At 37.6% G+C, this 24,611-nt stretch overlaps 1 protein-coding gene across 2 annotated transcripts in view; it reads left to right on the forward strand.

Moving 5' to 3' along the window:
• The window catches only part of ARL15 (ADP ribosylation factor like GTPase 15), a 230,536-nt gene that overhangs the window by 200,027 nt on the left and 5,898 nt on the right, over positions 1–24,611 (forward strand). The window lies entirely within an intron of this gene.

Below are 24,611 nucleotides of genomic sequence, written 5' to 3' on the forward strand. Positions count from 1 at the left end.
AGGGTTCTTTTGGGGATCAGCCATTAGTAATACTCCTTAGGGTTTAAGCCTTGATTCAGCAAAGCTCTTAAACAAGAACTTACTTTTAGAGATGGTAAGGGTCCCATCTCTGGTCCTTAAAGCTCTTCAATGTCTTTTTAACTACTAATGGGACAGTTTAAATACCTTACTGACTATGGGAATTTCGCTTAGTGTTTTACTTAATCCTGGTCTCTGCTGGTAATCCTCGGAGAAACGAATAGGATCAGTTTGGGGCGATGTGCAAGGCAATGCACAAAGAAATACATGGTTGAAGTAATTGAGTGCTTCTCTATGTGACTTCCTTTGTTACAGAATTTTTGTCAAATGCCCAATAAATTAGTGAAACTTAGCATTTTTTAGTAGTTCCTTATTGTGTGTTCTCCCCGTTCTCTTTTTTTGGTACCCAACTTGAGAGAACTTTTCTATGTTAAATATTGTCAATCAAAGGCTCAGTAGGCACTTTATTTGAACCTGGAAAATGCTATAAAATGCTAAGAACTTTGACAAATCAGACAATGAATGGAGCTTGGAATAAGTGAAAAATATTGGCCTTTATTTCTGTAGCTCGGTTTTTTAAGATAGTTGATTTGTTCATTTGCAGCTGGTATTCTTTTCATGCAGTTTCTATGTAAGTTTATCTGGGTTTTTTTCTGTGCAAATAATTTACATGAGCCTCCTGAACTCATGGTTAAAAAGGCTGTGGTCTCACATATGAGATTTGGGAGAGTTTCCATGGGTATATTCCCATCAGAAAAAGTCCAGTCTCTTCAGGTTGACATTTCTCCCTTTTCATCTAAGAGCTCTTTATTCTCAGTTGGGAGCTTTTGCGCTCAGTCATATTGCTATTGCATGGGCAGTTTGTAAGCAAGCATAACCTGGCAGAGCTTCCCACGTGAATGGTTGCAGTTGAACTTGTAATTGCCCTCAAAGGGAGCAGGAGAGGACATGGTCTTCCTTCATTGTCACAGCATTTATGGTAGTTACTGAGACTCAGCAGTCCTTTACAGAGTCTTTTCTTTGGAGCATCAAGGCCTTCAAAACAGAAAGTAAGCTCCTCTGAACTTCAGATAGCTGCCTACAGATACAGAAAGCCAATACACAGAAATAATTGCTTGGGTAGCACAGTAGCTGTCTGGTTTCGGTCTGCTGGCTGTGTTGCGTTCTGCCTTTCTGCATCACTCAGTAGTCCTGGTGTAGACAAAGTCTCATCCTGATTCTCCAGTAGAGGAAGCAGGAAGAGCCACCAGCTGCAGCAAACAGATTAGTCCTTCTGGCTTGCAGCCCATTGCCCAAGAGTTTCTCACTTTGTGACCCACAGTATTTAATTGGTTTGTAAGCACAGACATTAAACTTCTGTTGTTATTAGCACCAAATTATTTTTACCTTTGAAAGGAGAAGGCTGCTGTCATTAAAGAGCCAGGTACCTTGTGTTGTTAAAGGGCCACAGATCTCTGGGATGGAACAAGAACGTTGTTGTCTGAGGTATGACCTCCACTGTGCTTTTCTCCTCACTTGTCCCAGATGGAAGAGTTTTTCCCATATTTCCTGACATTTGTGTTCAGGTCAGCTAGCAATGCTTCAAGTCTTCATCTTTTTTTTAGTCTACAAATCAACTTTGCTATATTGCTTTTAGCTATTAAGGAAACACCTGTCAACAGCAGAAGACACTGACTAGCAGCCAGCAAAGTTGTGAGTGGTTTTTGTAAGTACTTCTGTGTTTGGAACTGCTGGAACCCCTGTCAAGAGTAAAAAAACACTACTGAAAGTAATTTGCAATTTGCAGTGGAGGTATACGGAGCACAGTGCCCTCCCAGACTCTTACTTATTGCTTATCTTGATGCTACCAGTCACCTTCCTTCTGTTCTTTAGCAGACATCACAAATGCTTGGGGAAATAGTTTCCTTGTTTTTTTCCTTGCCTCCTTTTTCTGGTTCTTGAGCTATTATTAGTTGTGATATTGTATTGAAATAAGCTTGGTTGTGCTACCTTGCTGTGGTGTTCCAGAATTTTATACTGGCTTTTAAAATATTTTTTGAAGTAGTGAAACAAGGTGTTTCACTGTTCCTGCACTTCAGTTCATGTATCTCAAACTTGGTTTAGGGTAATACAAAAATTTTAATGGAACTATTAGTCATATTTTTTATTGGAAAAATAGGCCATGTTTATGATACTAATTAGGTAGTCATGGTATTGCTTTATATCAGATGCTCTCAATGGAGTTTCGCTACTGCCATCATTAGAGTATTATCAGAGGGAGACTGTGGTGAACCTCTTACATAAAGAACATGAAGAATAACAAGAATAACACCAAAGAAAAGCAGTGCTATTTGACTTGCTTATTCTAGCTGATATTCTGTATGAAGATTTCATATCTCAGTTGCTTACATAGAAAATACCAATAGGAAAGTCCCTCTGTTGACTTCAGGTCGTACCTGGATCTTCTTCAAGAATATGGTTTTGAAAATATTTGAGGAGTTGTTTGAGCTTTTTTGCAGCTTGGTTGATTTCTGTGTCATATTTGTGTGTATGTTTAGGGAGAGAATGAGGAGAACATAAGGGAAGCTCAGTATATAAACATCTTTCTTACTATGATTTAATTGCCAAAGTAAGTTCTACTACATAGTAAGCAGGAAACAAAAAGGAAGCACATGTTATAATTCCATTGGAGTTCTTCCGCTGTGGAGTTTATTCATTTTTATTATTAAAAGATGTTTTGTCTCAGGCAGCAACCTCTCCCTTTCTCTGTATCATTTTTATCGTCTATTTGTGAAGTCAACTCACATAAATGTGTGCATGCTTTACTGACCTAGAACGGGTTAATCAAGTCACTAAAATAATCATTGCTTTAGCACAGCAAGGTGTTAGGACTCCAGGTTTTGTTCTAAGAGGTCCTCAAGAAATGCAAAGAAAATATATTTATGTGATACCACTATAGAATTTGGTGTAGTTTGTTGAAGCATTTTAAAATAACACGTTAACAAAAATGAGTTGTCCGGTCTTAAACTGAATTGCATGTCTGTTCCCGTTGAATGTCCCAAAGTTTCACTTCAGTCTGCTGCTAAAAGGCACTTATTTGTCATAGCTGTCTGCCAGAACACATTTAAATGATTTGAAAATAGGCTTGGCAGAGTGGCCATACGAGGGGTGAATTAGTTCTGTGTACAGCAGCGGCAGGTTGGCCCAGCAGACTTCTTCTGACCTAGAAGGATCCTGAGTCACTGCAATCTGTTCTGTGGGAGATGGAAGGCAGTATGACCTGGCTCTTGGACACGTTTTCAGCAGTCGTGAGAAAACAGCCTGTGGGCTAAGTGATGCTATGGTTCGCCATGCTATTCCTGGCCTTGTGGGCTGTGGTGCTGTAGCAGATGGTTCTTGTCCAGTTGGGTGGATTTGAAAGATCAGAACAAGGTAAGCACAGGAAGGGCACTCGATTGAGGGGGAGAAGGGAAGGAATGAAGAGGGATAAACAGGCCGTGTTTATTTTCTCCTTTTTCTTTGATATTTTTCCTTTCTATCTTTAAATTCTGTATAAATATATATAAATATCTTAACAAGTAAACAGTAAGACTGTTTTGGCAGGGGAGGTGGACAACAAAAACCTACCGTTAATGTTTCCATACTTGGCTAATGTTCTGACTTTCTGTTTGTATTTACTTGGAGAATCTTCAGTTTTGTTCATAAACTCTTCGTCCACAAACTTCTCAAATGTGTCAGTAGCTAAAATGAATTAATATTAGCTTTGTAGTGTCACAGAACACAAATGGGAAAGCCAGAAGAAGAGCCTGGTTTTTAAATACAATCTTTTCGGTATTTAAATAAAGACTTTCTACAACCATAAAATCTGGCTTCTCAGGACTTAAGTGTTTGACATAATATAAAATCCAACTTACAAAATACTTTATACTCATTTTATAATCTATTATGAAAAAAGTAGTAATTTTATTTCTGACACTTGCTATAAAATTCTTGACTAATGGGCCAGACATACTTCAAAATACTACTTTTTGCAGCCACTGACAGAGACGTAGCTCTAGTTTGCAGCATTCATCTTCTGGACTGGGCAAATTTTCTGCGCATGGAACAGCTATTTTTACCTTGTTTAGACAGAGTTTGGTGGTGGGAGGTTTGTGTTTTGAGCTTTTTAGATAGTTTGGGATTTTAAAGTGGGAATTGTAGTTTCCCAGCAGTGCTTGCTATGTAATTATTGAATTATTGTCACTGATAGCCTGGAAGCATTGGGTAATGTTTTGATTCTGTTAAAGAATCTCCACATTCTGGAGAATATCAGCTTGAGAAATACAGATAAAATCTATGCTAAGTCTAGTCAGGGTGGGGTTTGGTTTTGTTTTTTTTTTTTTTATATTAGCTCTAAATACTCTACTGTCTGCAGACTTTTTCACCACTGTGCATCTGACACAAGTCAGTTATATTGCTGTACATGTTTAAATGGTGTATTACTAGTCTGCTGCCAGGCACTAATAAAAATATATTAAGCCTCTGATCAAATTTTATTATTTTTCTCATTTTCTTTCTAGACAGTTTATGGTTCCACAGGATTCTTTAATTCACAGTCATGATGCACTGTTAATAGGCTTTAGTATCTTGTCTTCTTGGCTCCATGCCAAGCAGAAGTCTCAGCTGTGTTTTGAACAGCAGTGCATGTGGCAAATACATAGCACTGGGACTCCTAATACAGCTGTGAATGTGGGGAAACAGGACGAAATTTGTTCAACATATTGCAGTTCTTTATATGTAAATTTAGCCATAAGAAAAAGGTATATTTGCCAAAAAAACATCATTTGTGTAAACTTGGTCTTACTCTATTTTAAACCTCTTGAATTAGCATACTCAAACTCATCTGGAAGGGATAAGAAAATTAGCACTTTATATGGTCATGTCACAGCGATGTGAAAAAATTGAGAGATGTGGATAAGGAAGATGACTATTCACAACATACAGTTCATTATATTGATACACACTGGGAGAGAGATTAGTCAAAAAATTCTAAACTTTCCATAATTCCAAATTATTGTAATGTACTGCTGCCCAGTATTTGATCTGAAGAGAGACAGGTTATCTTTGTCTTCAGAGCAAAGCAGCCCTCTACACCTTTTTCTGTTGTTACCTGCCTGGCAGTCTTAACTTTTGGCTAGTTAACTGACTGAGAGCCTGGATGTATTCACTCCTTTATAAGGAATTTACAGAATAACTAGGTGATAAGCCCTAATAATTCCCCGTGTTTTCTAAAAAGACAAGGACCTAAGGAAAACCCAGAAACATGTCACAGCTCCTCACCAACTCACCTGTCTCATTCCCTTACTGGGGTCACAAGATGTGCCAGATCCAGGTGCTGCCAGAGCCCATTTGTAAGTGAATCTATTTTAGGTTATTTTAGGAGACAGTTTCTGTGTAGAAATGACAAGTTTCCTGAACTTCTCCAAGGCACAGACTCAGAAAAGAACAAGTCTGAGCTGGTGTCAGTTCCTAAAAGAAGTGCTGTTTTTCTTCTGGCTAGCCATTACCTGGCTGAGCTTATTCCAACATACTTGCGATGGGGGTGGGTGGAAAGAATTGGAAAAAATTGCTTGCAAGTTGGAAGTGTTTACTCACCTGAGTAGGACTGCTCACAAGTGGTAATCAAACACTTGATGAAATAACTTGCCAATTTGAGGATTTTAATCTCTACTTTCAGCTTTGCATCTGTAAAACTGGGAAAATAAGACTTATTAAACTCACAAGGATATATGACATTTCCTTCATTAATCCCTCTAATGTCAGATGGTATTCTTGCACAAAAGCCTTCTGGAATCCAATAATTCTTTTTGAGAAAGAGATCTGGTGTCCCTATCATAATTTGTATCAATCTAGAATTTATTTATGCCTGCATAAGTGATGCCTGAAGTAGATGTGCCCTTAAAATGAAAGCAAGCCATATAGGAGTAAATAAACTAAATTTGCTGAACTCATAATGCTCATGGGTTGTGTGTTTACAAAAAAGAAAAAAATTCCAAGATCTGAATTTTAATTTTATTGAAGACCTGCTTTGAATGTATTGCCTTCTCTCTAGTTATGGTATGTAATTCTAGATATTGTTAGCTGCATAGTAGATCCTGTAACTGAGTATGAGGATGGTGAATCTTACCATGTTGTTTTATTAGCCATGCTTTCAGGGAATGTCATGATGACGATTTGCAATTGGTAGTGGTGCTGTTGAACTAGCATGAATAGTGAAGTGATTTGCGGTTGGCAGTGGCATTCTTAAATGAGCATGAATCATAAAAACTCGCTCACGTTGAAGCTTTTTCAGATTAAGGTGGGTCTGAAAGGCAGTATTATAGTATTCTATTAACACCTGGTGTTAAAAGTACTATTTGCAAAATACATATTTTTTTTTTTTTACCTCTGGATTGTGTCCCAAAATATGGGCTTTATGGAATGAGAGATTTCAGCTGACTTCTGAAATGAATGGGAATCACTGGAGATAGACAAGTAGCTGTAATGGAAGGTGGAGTTCTCGTACAGTAATGCCTCGTATGAGCCTCTTGCAATTTCCAACAAACAAAATTAATCTGAAACTAATCATGATCTGAACCTTCTGCTTTGAGTTCTATGTCTTTCTCTCTGTCTTGACATGTTCCTAATGGAGCATGTCTGTCTTTTGCAGCCTGTTGCCTCTATCCTTCACCATTTCTTCACCTGTTCCTACCTTCCTGGGCTCTTTTTTGAGCTGAATTAGCAAAGAGAGAAAACATTAAAAAAAACCCAACTGTGTAGTCCCCTTAGCTCTTCTTACTTCCATTTCTGCTGGCCAAACTTGACTTAATTTTGATGTATGCCCATGACTGGAGCTCCAGTCACCATGTGTCTGTGGAGCGCTTCAGTCCTGTAGCATTTGCCTTCGTCCATGAGTCACATGGACAATTCTACTGCTACAGTGAAGTTTGAATAGCAAATGAACCAGATTGAGCTCATGGCCAGTGAACACAAAGACAGTTTGCCCCACTTGTTCCAGCTGGCCAGTCAAAACAAAGGTCATCCTTTACACCTGGAGTCTGGAGTAAACTTTTTCCTGTTTGACTGCTGCAGATATGACAAATTCTCATCCTTCATCCTATCTGCAGCTGGATATTCAGTTGTCACTGGCAGCCAAAGGTGGGCTGGCAGCTCTCCAAGTCAAAGCTCTACCCTGCACATGTATTTTAGACATGTTTAGTCAAAAGTTTGCTATGACTCTGACTTTGAACTTAAATCAGGAAGGAAGTGACAGGGCTTTTTGGGAAAGCCTGATCAAGAAGCTGGGCATAACTGTACAGCTGCAATACACCAATACTCTGCATACAATTTAATTATAATAATCTGTAGCAACAACCTTTAAGATAGTGCATTTTTTTGATTGAAAGCTAATGTCAAAAAATCAGTTTCTCAGTGATCAGAACAGAACAAAGCAGACTCTCCAAAACTCAGAATATAATGAAATTATTGAAAATTAATTGTCACACAATTACATGTGGGATACTTTCGCAGTGCAGACAACTCTGAAAAGTGGAGCACTCCTAAAGGTGAAGAAGAGCACTCACACTAGTGCTGTCAAACATCTCAACTGTGTATGGCTGTAGGGCAAGTTTCAAAAGCACAGATGTCACTATGTCCAGTTGCAGGTTGGCAGTAATTAGGACCTGGCCTAACTGCTTACTTGCCATTAAAATCTATGCCTTTGTCATTAATTCTTAATAGGGTCAGTAAGTTGTTTTGGTCTGTCAGACCAGGTTCTGCTCTCAGCAGTAATATTAATGAACTACAATTTTGTAAATGTCATGGGAGAGTGCGGCTGTCCAGACTCTGCTGCCCCTCTGCTAACTTGCAGCTCAGTCCTAGGAAATGACCCGCTGTTAGTTTTCCAAAGGGACCAATTTTTTTTCTACAGTTCTATAGTTTAAAAAATTGTATTTGTACTGGTCTAATGGATTTGTTAAATTGTCTCCATCCCATGGATCTGTAAGAGCAAATGTGCTCTAATACATTTTTAATTAGTTGGTGAAAATTAAATGATTCATTTGAGATTATCTTTTGCAAAGCAGATGAAATTAGGACAGGAATAATCAAACATTAATTACTGAAGAAGATTTTACTGGTAAGCTGTCTGCTAAACATGTTATACTGCAGATGTGTGATAGGGAAAATAAAACTTCCCTTTCTGTAACTGCAACTCCAAAACAGGTAAACTGTACCTAAATCACTTGCCATGTAGTCCTTAAACATAACCTGCAGGTGAGCTTTCCAAAGCAAATCCCATCTTTTTCCTGTGAACTGTGTTTTTTAGAATTGTGGGAAACCTCCTTATCAACATTGAATTAACAGAGGTGCAAAATGCTTGTTCCATATATTTTTTTTGTGGTACTGCTTTAAGGATTAGATAGCTTTCACTTGCCTTACTTGTGTACAGAAACACAGTAGTTCAAGATTTATTTAATATATATCTAACATTATAGCGCTATAAAACTGAGTAGGTTATAGAGGGTGGTAGTTCTCTTTTACGGTACAAGATTTGTGGCAAACCTTTTATTGCAAATACTGACAATAGATTTTAGTTTTGGGGTTACCACCTTGTTGATTCCTTTTGCTTTCATCTCAACTTCCCTGCTGTTGGTAGTTGGCTGTCAGTGCAGCTCTACGTTGTTGTTGGTTTTCAAAAGTTGTCTGAGGAAAGACAGTATGTTTTGCTTGATTAGTACATGAGGAATCATAGCACACAAACATTGGCAAGGGATTCAAGAAGTTAAGGGTGTAAATGTCAAATACGAAGATTTTCTCCTGAGAAAAAAATCACCTGCTGTCCAGTAGGACAGCCACATAAAAAGCATTCAAGTATGAGCAATCCAGCTAAAACAGCCACAGAGAATTTAGAGTGTCTTCTGAACTGAAAACTGTTGTACTGGATAGCCAGAGAGCTAAGCCATCCCCAGGTGGACTTGGAAGCATCCAACCCAAATATGAAAAGGAGAGTTAGCTTCCAAAATAAATTATTAGGAGTAGACATTTGTAGTAGGCAAAGCCAAATATGTTTTCCCTCTTCTGCTTTTATATCAACAGATGATGGAAATTACCTAGTTTATACTGAAAATGTTGGAATGTGATAGTTGAGCAGAGTTGTCGCACCTGTGTTATGCTTTCCTGGTCGTCTAGACATTCCAGCCTCCGTTCATTCCTGCGGATCTGAATCCATCACCTGTGCTTAATACTTACATCTGTTGAAAAAAAGTAAATACTCCTCCAAATGGTGTGTCATGTACATGCTCTTCTAACTTCAAACAGGCCTTTAATTCTCTTGGGTTATGTGAAGTATATTGGTGTCAAGATAGAAAGATTACTTTTAAGAAACCAGGTGTTCATTCTCTCTCTTTTTTTTTTTTTTTTTTTTAGTAGACCTACCCATACATCTCCTGCTGCTTTCAGTTACCAGAGTGAGGAATCATGTATTTTTGACTATGGTACTGCAAGCTTTTCAAACATATCTATGAAGGATGCTATCCAATTTGCTGTAATCATTGTCCATTTGAATGTCCTTCTTTGTTGCAATATGGCTTGCAACAGCTAACGCAATTTCCTTCTCTTGAAAATGAATCTTATTCCATCTTCAAAAAGATAAATTTATTCTTTGTACTTGAGACACTGATACCACAGTTCACTCCTCTTTTCCATACCTCAGTCATCTGTCATCTTTCCAAAGCTTCAAAACTCTCAAGAGAGTACAGTGCACGTCAGATGTGAGAAGAGTGCTGTCTCAGTAAGATTGACCTGATCGGGAAAATTCCCTTCTTTTCTTCTCCTCCGCTTTCACCCGAAATGACTCCTTCAGGAAACATCTAATCCTTCTGTAGCTCAGTGGATCAAAGTGCTGTATTGTTGGATCTTAATCACATATGAATGGCTCCAGAAGGGATCAGAGCTCTCTTTGTTCATTAGAGACTTCTAGGCCAAAACCAGTGCCAGCAGCCATAAAGGAAATATGTAAACCTCTTTTTGGTCATTCAGTGAACCATGTCACTCTAGGCTTGACCTCCACTTCTTTGCACAAACTTCCTTCTGCAGGAAGGTGGCCTAGATCATGGTCCTAAAATATATTAATACTAGCAATTGTATGGAAAGGGATTTTTTTTGCTTTTCTTCAGTCTGATGTCCCTCTACTAATTTTTCTCCTCACAGTTTCCTGCTTCTGAATATCCTCAGCTTTAACTACAAACTAGGATTCAAAATGTTCCAGATTTATCTGTATCAGATAAAGCCATGGTCTATATCACTGTGGTATCACAGTGTCTTGCAATCTGTAGTGTTTTTTGTTTTTTTTTTTTTTAAAAGTAAAAAATCTCACAAACCACTGCTAGCTGGGAGACGTGTTGTTGCCCTCTACTCTTGCCTCTGATTTGGAAGGGTGCTTGTTGTGAGGTTAGTAGCATGCAGCCAAGCCCAGTGCCCTATGGAGATGTCTGAACAGTAGCTCCAGTTACTACCAGTATAAAGAAATAGCTTTAAAATATGTTTGAATGGGCAATGAGTAATTAAATTAAATTGTACTATTCCCTCACAAAGAATACTTAAAGAAGGAATCTATTGTGCCTGTTATGTTGTTATTTCCAACAGACAACTCCTGTTATACTGTCTCTCCCTTCTCCTCACTTTTCCATGCAGTCAGTCATTCACTTGTATATGTTGTTCAGTTTGCACAGGTGTGTGATTACAAATGAACTTGAGTCCAACTTGCAGCGGTAAACATCTGCTATGCACAAGCATGTGCCAATATCAAAGCATAAGACTATAGGCGGGTTTTTTCTTCCTGTAAAATGGGTTTCTATTGCACTGGATGTGTATGTATCTCCTTCAGATTCAGACTGGTAATGGGTAGATGAACTGTTTGTGAAAAAAAATTACCTGACCAAGTGTTTTTGCTTCTTTATAGCCCCTCAAGATGTCAGCAGTGCTTAATGAGGCAAAACAGTATTGGATATGACATTAACAAGACATTGTATTTGTTCTTTTGCTTCCATTGGTTATTTTTGTGCAGCCATTCTAATGATAATGTCACTTTACTTTTCTATATGATACAAATTGAGATTTCTTCTTGCATGTAGACTAATGTATAGTTGATAGCTAAAGTGCAGTCCTGTATCTTTCTTATACTGTTGTATCAAGCATAAATTACATAACTGATAATAAACTTACTGTCATTTCTGAACGTTAGTAGTGAAAGGAAGATAGAGAATGAGAAATTGCATGTCATCCAGGGTATTTGTGCACAAACACAAGTGTTGTTTATTGGGTTATCTGTCTGTTACTGCCATGCTTTAAAATGTCATCCAGTGAAGAAGGAAAAACAAACAACTTAGCTGATCAATCATATACTGTGGGTAATGAAAAGCAAATAATTGAACTGTTCATGTTCACCCTTTAGGTTAGAAAATTCGTTGTGCAAAATAAATGACTGAGTGTGTTCACAGAAATAAGGATTGGTTTATGTGTGACCTGTGAGCATACAGGCTATATTAGTAGAACAATATAACTTCAAATATGGTGTAATTCGTTTTTTATCTTCATATACTGTATTCATAAATACAGACAAGGCTAAAAGGGAAGGAATTTAGTGTTTTAACTACTACTTATGGTAAAATTCACAAAATTCACATGTTAAGCTTTAATTAAAAAATGGAATATGCAAATGCTACTCAAAGTGTTATGGTGTTGCATTTGTTTTGTATAAAATAAGCAGAACTGGTCTCTCCCCTCCGCCAAGAATAGCTGAAGATCCAATCAGACCACCAGCTAGTGAACTTTTTTTATAGAATCCAGTTGTACTTGTTTGTCCTGCATTTGTCTTTAATCTAAACCCAGTTGATTGCATTTATGCCTTATTTTTACTGATAGATCCTGTTAATACATTTTAACTCTTATCCAGGGATAAATGAACAGGTTTTGTTTCCTGAGACAAATGTCACTGTTTCACCTTGATTTTTCTGAGCACTGTCCACTTTTCAGTATATTCTGCTTCAAGCATTGTCAAGTCCATTTGCAGATTTGTGCTTTCTAGTTGGCAAACATCAAGCTGATACACTACCAGCTGGGCTGCAATTTTTTTCATTTAATATGATGTAATTTCTGCAGTGATGGATTAGACATCTTTAGAAGCAGGATGTTTTATTGCTTGTAAGTGATCTAAAGCCATTTTATGTGGTTGATCTCTTCACACCTCTCTCTACTTCCCCTCTCCAATTCCTGCTGCACTGCCTGTGGTCTGACTGACATGATGATGACACTGTCCTTCCTATTAATCTGTCTACAGCTGGGCTTATAAAAGAGCATGTCTGGTGGCACTCTTCACTGGATGTTAACTGCTGTACAGTGTGCAAATACTTCTTTACTGAAAGTCTGAGAATTTGATTCTTCTCCAAAACAGTTTTGCAGAGGCAGGATACTATCTTTTCCAGCTTTTCTGGAGCAATGTATAGAACACTTTATTTGTTGTATTGCTTTTAAAAAAACCCTATTCTTAGTACTTCATCTTGTAATGAGGTAATTTCTTTTTTGAGAGGATAATTGGAAGTGTTCCATTAGTAAGATTCCAATTTTAGCTGTTACCAAGTAGACTTTTTTTGGTTTAAGTCACTAAAGCATCTGTGAATTATTAGCAACGTACCATTAGCACACTGATTTGTTATAAACCAATAGAACCATTTTCCAGTTATGGAAGCAAACACAAAACATTACTTTGCAAATTCTAGTCTGTTCAGTAACCCTGGCATCGTCTATCTGTGCGTATTTATAGGACCATGCTAAACATTCAGATCTAAAATATTACTGAAGAACGTATTTTTAGCTTTGTTTTTTTAATGTGTTCAACTCCGTGACCTCCTTGCAATAGTCTCTTCCTTTTCTTTGAAGTCTGGGCCACTGTAAAGTTGAAAACTGAGTCCCTGAGCTGGAGATTGAGGAATATTCAGTAGCCTGTTGCTAGTTATCCCCTTTTCATGTCACCCGCTGCCTAAAAGGCAAAACAAAATAATACTAGATCTAACTGGAAGTGTCAGGTGTAAAACCACAATATAGTGCTACTTTCAGACTACAGAAAAATAGCAGCTCAGATTTATTTTTGGTGCTTATGGCTGGAAGATGTTCTATTTGTTGTTTTATTGTCTTTGTACTACTTTGGAGCTGTACAGGCTGTGGTGGAATAACACTAGATCCTATACTGTGCATCCTGGCATAGAAATGGCAGAATAGTATTTAATTGTATTAAACCTTTCAGTTACTGCCCTACAAATGACTATTTGGTTTTGATGAGTTTCTCATTCAAGTAACCCTCGACCTCATAAAATACTAAACTCATACTGAAACCTACGCTTTATAATGCCAGATTCTTTTCCCATTTTCAGTTTACACAGTTAACTTGTATCAAGTTTAAAAATAATGCTTTAAAAGAATCAATTTCATGGTGAATGCATCTAGTCAAACAAGTCATTTAAACAACATCTTACTTGTGTGTAGCAGACCATTTTACAAGTAACTGAGAGTTTTACAAGCCTGTGTTTCAGACGGGATAATTGGCTGTTTCTTGTATGTGAGTTTGGGACTTAAACTCATTAACTTCAATATACAGAACCTTTCCTGGCCTGGTGTGGAGTACTTAGTTAAGGTCTTTTTGGCTGTAGTCATATTTAATAGTTCATTACCAAGAAGTGGTAAAATGGTGCAAATTTCAATTATGTTCTCAAAAAGCTAGTAATATACACTATTACCTTTTAGCTTGTCACTAGTGGTCAGCAAACTTGTGGTGATTTCTAATGTAAAGAAATCTCAATTAGTAATTGCAAATGTGCAGAATTAAGACTTATCTTGAGCACCAGAACCCCAGAATTTAAAGACGTGATTATACCTTCATTAGACTACAATTTTGAGTAGGTAGGTTACTCTGTGAGTGGGGAGTGCTTAGAAAAAATCTGTTGCATTAAGATATTTTAGTCAACTGATATTAATCTTCTCATCCTCTTAAAAAATTAATGTCAGCTATGTATTTGCTGTATATGATTTCCTTTCCAGTGAGAAGCTTACCTGAGGTGTAACGCTAGGACGTGTTGGTAAAACTGTGAGTTCATATTCAAGAGGCAGAGGGAAGGAGCTGCCTGTCAGCTTGCAGAAGCTGGGTTTCCTTTTCTGCTGGAATCACTTGACAGATACCTGCTTTTGTTTTTCATTGATACAATCATGAGAATTGGGGCATCACCAGGACATAATCTTCCTGCCTTCAGGTGCTTTTCTTCAGAAATAATCTGGCTTTCCAGTGACACTGTAAAGGCACTCCACAGTCATAGGTGTACAAAGGCAAGCCTTAATTCACTTAAAGTAACAATAGCTTTATTACAGATCTTGTTTTAAGCGCCTTCAATATTATTATCAGTAGCCCTCCTTCAAGGAGGCCATAAATTTTATAGATGCTGTCTGTCTGCCCTAGAATTCAGGCATTCTTTGGAGAAGAGTGTGGTTGCTTTCAGTATGGGCTTCTTTTTATGTAAAGGTTGATATCCTTCCTGCCTGAGATATCAGTGGATCTTTCTTCTTTTATGTATATGCAACTCTTGATCTACTGCCTATTATTTCATCTTTTTCCTTGAAGTGTGGGTCAGGATAATGTAGGGCAAGTGGTATCTTGATGTGGTAAGTGAAGAATATTTACTACTTTTTTGCTTGTCCCTTCCCATGGGACCTTTTCACTAAAAGACTTCTCAGGTAGAACTCCCTGCTGCAGCCTATGGTAATGGAAGGAATAATGCTGGAGCTTGGAAAAAGAGAGATTCTAGCCTATTACCTTTAAGTTCAAGAGTCAAAAGAACCATACAGTTCTTCAGCATCTCATTGTATTCACCGATCTTCTCAAAATCCTTCTGGTCATTCCGGGGTTTTCCAGCATCATTGCTGCAAACCTCTGCATTAGTTCACTAGTGTTGCTTCCCAGTACTGGAAATAGTTCAGTTATCTGGCTTAAAACATCCTCTCTCAGTGTACTAAGTGCTCCCTTTTTTCCATATCTATGATTGCTCAGGCATATCCTAGCATTTTAGAGGTAGTGGCAAACTGGTTTTTTACATGGGGGTTCTCTGTACCCCTGTGTACAGAACCGTGTCTGATTTTAGCTGTGTAATTCTCCTCTTGGTATCCTTGTGCTTTATGAAGGGATCTGGAAGCTGTGAGGGGCCTTACTCAAGCAAGGTCCTAGTCACAGAGCATGAAGGGATTCTGCCATATTTCTAGGTGGAAAGTTATTAAATATCAAGAAATGGAGATGAGTCTGGAGCTGCCTGGAATACTAGTTATAAGCGGTGGCTTCCTGTGAGTTTGGAAGCATTCATTGGTGCTTCCAGAGGCCTGGACATAGCAAACCTAAAGCACAGATTTGCCTTTTCTAACGGCAGGGCAAGGAGAAAATCTCAGAAGCAGCTCCTGCAGAAGTCCCTGGCACTGGAGGAACTGGGGGGTGGGGTCACAGAGCCTGTGGCGTTCTGGCAGCCAGGAACTGAAGCTGGCAGTGGCAGGGTCTCTGGGAGCACTTTTTGCTTCAGAAGTATTGCATGTTAACTTTTTCCAAGATGGATTTATTTCACAGTTTCTGCTTTCGAAGCAGAAATGGTTAATTGCATTTAGTTCTGGGCTTGCATTGCATCTGTGTGGACTTCGCATAACTAATAGTACTCCCATCAGCAAAGGACCTGAAGGGAGGTTGAAACCATCCTACGTTTATATGCTCTGCTCTGTACCTGGTATGGAACAAGTGAAATAGGCATGACCGCTGCCTGATCTTCTGTGCATGAGAGCACACATCTTGTAGAACTGCAGCTACTGCTGAATAAATGGCTTTTCTTTTGTGTTCATACTGGCTGTTGGCTTGGAATGGTTTCAGCAGTGTAAATGTGGGGAACCAGCCACAAAGCCCTTAGAAATCCTGTTCTTTGCTATTGATACAAGAATACATGTCCATACAGTGTTTTGGTGCTTTGCAGACGTGGGCACGGTGTACAGATGTTATTTATTCAAGTGCTAGATGTATATACATGTTCAGGCAAATGCAGATGAATCATCACATATGCACCTCTCCAGAAAATACTGTTTAACTGTTATCTGAAGAGAAAACATGCCATTTGCAGAAGGGATGTCATAATAAGGATTGATCTTTGGACTTCTCATTATTCTAAAAGTTACTTTGACATTCAACATCACAGGTAAACTTTGGGGGGGGGGGGGTAAAACTCAGCACTTGTGTACCAGTGTCTTAGGTTTTGTTACTAGTTGAAACCACAGTCTCTAGTTAAATCTAGCATATTTTGCTGCTGAAATCCATGTACTCTGTTGTATTATATTCTGAAGTAAAGTGAGTATCTGCAGTCTACTGAAAAAAAAAACTTTGAAAACTCTGCAAAGCTCTGAAGGATACCTGTTTAAAAGTCTTTAGTGTTGAGTTTCTACTAGTTATTTGTATTCCTTGAGTTATTCAACTGAAGATGTAACAAAAGAACAAACATGAGTGAGAGAAGGTAGAGGAGATGAGTGGTGGTATAGTAAAACTTTTTAATATGTTTCTTGTTAAATTATCTTTGGATATGCTCTTTTTTTTTTTTTTTTAAACAGATGAGGGCAATGATAGTAATTTAAACAAATTATCCTAAGTTTAAATTTGACTTAAATTCAATCAGTTACTTTTGGTATATCTTAAGAATATATTTGGATAAGCTGAGAACACACTTACATAGAAAATTGTTCTTATATGCAGTAAATTGACATTTTTCTGTCTTTGTAGTACATGAGCGAAAAAATGTGAATTTTAGATGTCCTCCAAATAGCTGACTTTAAGGGCTAATTTTCACCATTACTCTTTAGGATTTTATATTCTAACACTTGAACTGTAAGTATGTAGCTGTCGGTATCTGTTGGAACCCAAAGTACTTCAGAAAACACAGTGGGTAAGAGAGGAAGTAATAGGAGCAGTAACTTAAAGGGGTAGTTGTAGTCTTCTATTAAATGGGATGTCCGATTTCCACTTCTGATTAATTCTTTGGAATAAATTAAAGAACTAAAGCTGTAGATGCTAAAAGAAAATACTTTACTGTGCTTTCATTGCACGCATTTTTGTACAATGCCTCCTTCTCTGTTCTCGTTTTACTTGTCGCTCAAGAAGGGATGCTGTTTTGCTCACTCAGGGGTTGGATATTGTGAGCCCTTGTCTTGTTTGACCAGCCCAGCACTGGTTGCATGAATCTTCATCTGGAAGTCTGGTTTTCTCTATAAAGATATGCTGCTGCTGTTCTCATGTTATCTCTATGTCTTCCAGTTGTAGGAAAAGCGCATGCTTATATAAACAGAATGTGCTGGGAGAATGAGACATGGAAGGCAAAGGATAGGTGTATGTTTTTGGCAGCTACCTGATTGTTATTATTTCTTTTGAACAAATTAACAGAATGTAACCAAAGAAATATGCTGTGGTATGTTGTTGTGTGGTAAAGTCTTGCATGAAAAGAGCTGATAGATGCTAGTAACTCCTAAAAGTCTATCTTTGCTTCCATCCACATATATGCAAATCTCAGTAGTACTTCTGCACCCTCAGCAGTTTTCTGTCCTCACTCTCATCCGTCTTATTTGTCCCAGACCCATTAGAACATGACCGTATGTATCTGTATAAAAAAATACTTAATCCATTTTAAAAAATTCCCACTCTCTTCATCCTGATAGATGATGCAATATTTTATATTTTACAGTAAGCTCCCCTCTGTATTCATCTTCCAGCTCTCTAGCTCACTCCCCTTTTTCTTGTCTCACACTTGCATTTGCCAGTACTGTGTGCTCTCTGTTTGGAACAGCGTGTCTGTGCTGATTTGCCAGGCATCCTGTTTCTTCATTCAAAACAGTTAGGTATCTTCTTTAAAATACATTTCTTTCAGCAATCACTTGCAATCTGAAAAGTGTAGCGTCTTGTGGCCACTGGAGATAACAAGGATGGAAAAGTGCATCTGTTGTACGAAGCACCATGTAAATTATTTTGTGGAATATGTATATAAGTGACTGTACTCCTCTTTATAAAGACTTACTGGCCAAAAATATTGGCCAGGTCTATTGCAAAGCTAAGTAGAAAGTTCAGTTGGATGTGTTTCAGGTAATCTTTTGTGAAAAGCAAAATTTGAAAAAAAAAAAAAAGAAAATAAAAGAAAAAGATTGGAAAGCTGTACAAGCTAGAAATACTAATTCATAAATCATTCACCACTACCTGTGAGGAGTTGTACAAAAAGGCCTCTGATTGTTTTGAAATCTTGTGTAGAGAAATAGCTTACCTTGCTATCACACAGAAATGCTGAAGACCATCGTCTTGGGTTTTGTTTTGGTTTTACTTCAGCAGGTCATAATTTAAAAACCAGAAAAAAGCAGCTCAGTTACATAATTCTGATTATCATAATATGTACTTAATTGAGTCATTGCAAGTTTTTAACATTGCATGTAGAGACTTTGGATTCAGCAGCACATAGAAGTCAGCTGTCAATGAAATACTTAGCTTCAAAGAACTAGAATTTAAGAGCATTTCTATGGCTGATAGTGTTGTTTAACCTCAACTGGCATTCCTGGGAATAGCCCTGCGCATAGGTTGCTCCAGACCACAGCATATCACCACCCCTTCACATCAGCTGAGACACTTTCATTCCCTTCCCTGCTGTGTAAGGGATGTTCCATATGGAGTCAATAAATACGAGGAATAGGTGTTTTAGGAGGAGTGCTTATGAGACATAGGTGCATTACAAGGATCCCTCTAGACATGGATGAGATCACTGTTAAGAAGAAGCATATACGCAGGCACACGTGAAGTATCTTTTCAGGAGGATATGAAGTGTCTCTGTAGGAAGAATAAACGTTACGAAACTTCTGCTGACAGTTTTGCATGTTAGAGCAGCTGTTCTGGTCAGACAAGAGGTCCTTTTTAGCCAAGTGGGGTGTCAGATAAAGAGGCTTCTAGCAGATTTTTAGGGAAAAGCATGAAAGTGTTAACTCCTGTACAACAGTGGATTGAGAAGGTTGTTTTAAGATGAAGTGGCTACCGATCCATTCCACCCACTCTTACAAATCACTATACTCGGAACAGGACCAGCAGAAAAGCGTGCGTAACAGCACAAGAGGCTGTGCAGTTTGCAGTCCAGCATGCTGACGTATACTAGAGTGGACTTCATTATACTTTTTAGCAGCAGTGGTGATATAAGCAACGGGTTCCACTCTATGGTTAGTAGGTCAACATTTGTGGTTTCTATTTAATTTGCCAGAGTTTCCTTTCTTTTGTTTTCTGTTTTCCTTTTTTAGATACAATTTCTCTTACCTCTAATACCATCCTTTTCCTTATTGCAACTGTTGAAAGCTTTTTTTGTGTCTTTTAAAGTCTTCTGTAGCAGTATAAATATACTCTGAGCCTCTAATTATGGTATTTTTTTCTATGCCACCTGCAAGCATTTTACCTTTTTAGCTGCAGAGTTGATTTTCTTTTAAGTTACTCATTTTATGTAGTTTCCCTTTTTAAAACGTAATGCTATGTGACGGACTTTTGGCTTTTTCTCTTTGCCAAAGATACTGAATTTGCACATGCTTTAGTCACTGTTATAGGCAGCTTGTCTGTTGTTCATGGACTTGGCAATCAAAATTGCCTTTCTCTCCTGCATCTTCTAAACAATTGTTCCAAAAGGCAGATTTTTATGATGTCTGAAAAGGTAGTCTCAGCATCACAGCTCAAATGAAACTTTCACCATGTAAATATGGGGAACTCCAGTCTCCCATTATTACTGCATTTCTTGTTCATGCAGATGTTGAATAGATGAATAAACGATTTCGTGTGGTTAATACATGGATTCAGCAAATTAGGTAGTTTTAGTTTAATTCATACCTCCACCAGTCACCCTTTTGCAGTAATACTTGATTAATCCTGTAAAAGTCTTTGAAATTTAGACTACTGGGGACACTGATGTGACTGTGCAGCATTTGATTAGATATAATGTACATGTGTTGTTACTTTTTTTTTTTTTTCCCAATGAAATTGTTCAGTAAAACAGCAATGGATGAAAAAATATTTTATCCATTAAATTCTCCAAATACAGTCTGGTATTGGAAGTGACTACCTGAATTTTGTGTTTGTTTACAACAGATTAATCAGAGTGGGTTGGAAGCCTTTTTGTGTTGGTGAAATTTGGTATTAAAATTTTGAATTTGAATTAAAAATAATACTTTCAATCAGCTTTCCTTCATGTTGAGTAATAGATAGAAATGACTCTGTATTCATATATTACAGTATCTTAAGTTTTCCTCTACGTCTTATGTTCATGTGTGTTGTGAACTGGCTAGATGAGGTTCAGTAATAGAACATACAAAAGCTTTCAGCAGGGCCTGGTTACTCTATGTGTATCAATTTAGTAACATCAGTTCCACACTGCTATGCTAATTTACACCAGGTGAGGTTCTGGGCACCAATCCTTTTATTGTCTCTTGACTTTTCTAGCATGTAGGTTAAGCAACATTTGATAACCATATGCTTAGTGTATTGTGCCAGTAGAATAGGACTTAGAAGGTGGAGTGTGGGAAGAGTGGGAATAATTGCAGACGTGTATTGTTAGATTTTATTGACTTCAGAATGTGGCATAAATACAATGTCAGCTTCTCTATAAGACAAGGCCCCCATGTGGAGCCAAGACATACAGTGAGATGCTGTAAAACAGTAAAGAAATCTTAAAATTATGTGGATTTAATTGATTGTATTTTCTTCTAAGGTTGTGTCTTAAAAATGTAGCAATCGCAAAGTAAACACTTAAAAATCCAAAGCCAGTATGTAAATGCACATCTAATGTGTCAGAGATCTGAAGCACGTTTGAGTCTTTATAGTTTGCTCCAGCATCCATGAACAGACAGAAAGCTTTTTGCCATTTATGCAAGAGACAAAAGAGCTTCTCTTAGGAACTCACCTCTTTTGTGCTACTGCGATTGAAGAGAGCTGTAAAGCAGTTACTGCTGATTATCTGATTATGCAAGAACTACCTAAGTGAGTGAGTATTCAGAGACTTTCAGCTTCCGATCTGGTAGGGAACGAGTGTGAATGATGGTCATCGGGCCAGAAAAGCAACTAGAGAAATGAAAGTGGATGGAGAGCTGAGAGCATTCTAGTGGAAAAAACTGTATAAACAGTGTTGGGCATCTGATTGTGTCAGTCTATTTTCATGTAGTTGTTTCATCTCTGGCATGTAAAAAAGCAGTTCCTTCTTAAGTTTAAAAAAACTTACTTGTTTTTGGAACTGAATGACATCTTCTGAGTTAAATGGGGGAGAAGTTATAGTAAATGGGAAAATACTTCTGTCTGCAAACTTCTTTCTGGAAGTTTCAAAGTTGTAGAGCCCACTTGCAAAGCTTTAGGCTTTAGCAAACTCCATTGTGGTGTGAAGTTTAAATGAGGAAATACAGTAACATAGCACAGAGTGTCCCTTGGGTTGTGGAAAATCAGTTCTGTGCTGCTTCTGGTTTAGTTATTTATTATTTGTAAGCCAATTAGTGTTATTTTTCTGTGTTTGGATTAGAGACAAGTCATCTAGCAAATCTTTTTTTCTCTGTAGGTATGAACAAAATAGCTGTTACTTATGTGAATATAAGCAGTTGTGCTTTCATGCCATTATCAAAACTTCCCATTTCAAAAGCCACTGCTTAACTATCACTTTAATTTCAGCATCCATCTAGGGCCTATGAATGCAGATACTGTGAACTGTTCCTTAGGTGTGGAAAATGATGACAACACATTGCTGATTTTGTTACATTTTGCTAACACACTTAGAAATAGGAAAAAATAAATTTTCATCAACATCGGGTATCCAAATAAATAATTTATCTGCAAAACTTTTTTCACTAAATCCATTGATGCTGTTTTACTGCTAAAATAGAAATTCTATCTTGGCATCTGCAGTCACTGAAATATAGCTTAAAGTCATTGTTTTTCTTGGCTAGAGGCTACCTTGGTAAGCAATATCGTATTTGCCCACAAATGCACAAGACTCAGTGCTAGTCTGCTTACTGCCATCATTTCCTTACATATGTGTTTCTAGTTATTTACTGCTTTTAAACCGAATTACTCTCCTTACAATGTAATGACCTTTTCCTAATAATTTCTTCATATGGTGTAGCCTTAATTCAAGAGGCTATGTAAATAAGATTGCGGACAGCCTTCAGTGAGCTCAAGGGGCTGATTGCAATAGTCTTCCAGCAGAGGGGGTGTGGTGGACATCCTCTGGGTTGTGGGTCTGAAACATCTCAAATTACTCAGCCATATTTGTCAGCTTAACACCAGCAGGCTACTCTATCAGCTAGCTGCACTGACACCTTGCTTTGTTATGCTTCTCTGCAGCTTTTACTTCCTTCCCTATTTAGCAGTCAAGGAAGCTGTTGCTGAAATAAGCAAGAGAGCTTTCTTATCCTGCTTCTCCAGTACTATGATCGTTGCCATTAATTCAATATATTAATGGGGGTAAATTCAATTTGGTGTCACTTCAGCTGCTGGAGACATTGTAATACCTCCCTTATAAAGATTAATATTTGGGTTCTGATCACATATGACCATGCTAACACATCAGATACTAATATGGCACTGATAGAGCAATGCTAAAAAGTAGGTGTGCCGATATTAAAATACTGGTTGTTGAAGTCCCATTTGTTTCAACTTGTACGTTTTCTGAAATTTGTTTGAAGGGAAGTGAATGTCAAGTACCATGCTTATTTTTCAAGCGTTTGTGGGTAGTTACTGATACAATTCTGCTTTGTTGGAAATAGATTTTAAAAGGTTTCACCTGTATCTTAGCTGGGGAAGCAGAAGTTCCCATCTCAAAATCACCATTATTTTCTGATATTTGTTACTAAACATTCTGCTTGAAATTCCTTTCTGAAAAATAAGAAAACCTTCCTGCCACACTGTCATGGTTGAATTCTGATTTGTGTCGGTTGATACAACTACAATCTGTTTCTTCTATTAGAATATATTACTGGTTAAAACTGTTGTATACACACCATAAGAGCTGCATAGAGATGTTGCAGGTTGTTTGGGCTTTGGAAGCCGGGTTTGTTTTTTTTTTTTCTTTCTTTCTTTCTGTTTTTTATTCCCCCTGCACATGGAGCCTTACACAGTGGGGCTCCAGTTGCCTGTCTAGGGCCTCTACTGCCTACCACAATACGAGTAACTGTTCCTGTTGTGCATATTTATGGTACAGTCTGTGATAAAGGAAAATTAAGAATATTTGGCAATAATTACAAGGAACAAGAATGTCCAAACTAAGTCAGCACTAAATATTTCTGTTGGCGTGTTGACCATAGCAAGTACTGATAGATATAATTTTGGATGTAAAAACTAAATGTCTATTTTGACAAGTTAAACAGGAGTAGACTTTTGGATCAAATACTATCAAAGACTAAAATTTTGATGAAAACAGTAATCTGTGGACCAAAATAACCTGCAGACTGCTGTCTTCTCCTAAGAGGCATCAAAATTATGTTTTGATATTGTACTTGCTATTTTGAAAAGTGATTGGAGTGTACTACTAAATGAAAATCTTTTCTTTCTCAGTCTTTCTGTGGGTCTGTGTTTCTGCCTTGACAATTGGTGTAATTAGTGTCAGTGGCGAGTGGTCTTTCCAAGAAACTGCATCTTTCTCAGCTATTTTGTCAAGGCTTATAATCACCTTAAAATTTTCAATTCTATATTACATCATATTCTTATGCCTCCTTGCTGCACAGTTGCTGCAGAAGTAAAAACTGAATTAATTTAATTAAATGGTTTCCTTCTTTATCACCATTATTAGGTATTTTAGGTAAGCAGCTGAAGTCTGCTGGAACGTGCTGGATTTTGAACTAAGATGATTGTAGAAAACCATCATGTCTCATGTATAATACTTATTACTATCCCAGTCACTTTAGTGTGCTAGTCTCCTATGTTTAATTCCAGAAAAACTATCTGGTTTTGGAAGAATTTCTATTTTTCTAGTGTTCTCGAGGTCATTAAGAAACCCTCTGCTATAGCACACCTTTGACTGGAATGTTTCGGATTTGTACATTTTCAACAGTTCATTTGTGTAGCTAGAGTAACCTGCTGACAAATTCTGCATCTTAAGTGTTTACCAATAGGAGTATGATGAAACATACAGCTTTAACATTAAAATACAAAAGTAACCTAAAATTTCTTAGTTACTTTTACTGTTTTGGCTAAGTTTTTGAACACTTGTTTCGTGTGCTTTGCTCTTTGCCTTGAGTCCATATAATTCTTCCCCAGACCTCCCATGCTGTTAAACGTATGGGTAGAATGGTGGCTTCCAAGCAGGTCACTCACCCCTAAAGAAAACACTATCAGGTCACATCATATAACCTGTGTTATAAGAACAGCTGTGGGTAAGATTCTAAAAATGAGTATCCAGATCTTTTTACATGGGTTTTTTTGATGTTTTGTTTTGTTTTATTTTTTTAGATGAGAGACAGAGAGTTGTCATTATAATATTAATACATTGGTCTCTTTT

Source organism: Harpia harpyja, chromosome Z (assembly GCF_026419915.1).
Source record: "Harpia harpyja isolate bHarHar1 chromosome Z, bHarHar1 primary haplotype, whole genome shotgun sequence".
NCBI classification, from domain to species: domain Eukaryota; kingdom Metazoa; phylum Chordata; class Aves; order Accipitriformes; family Accipitridae; genus Harpia; species Harpia harpyja.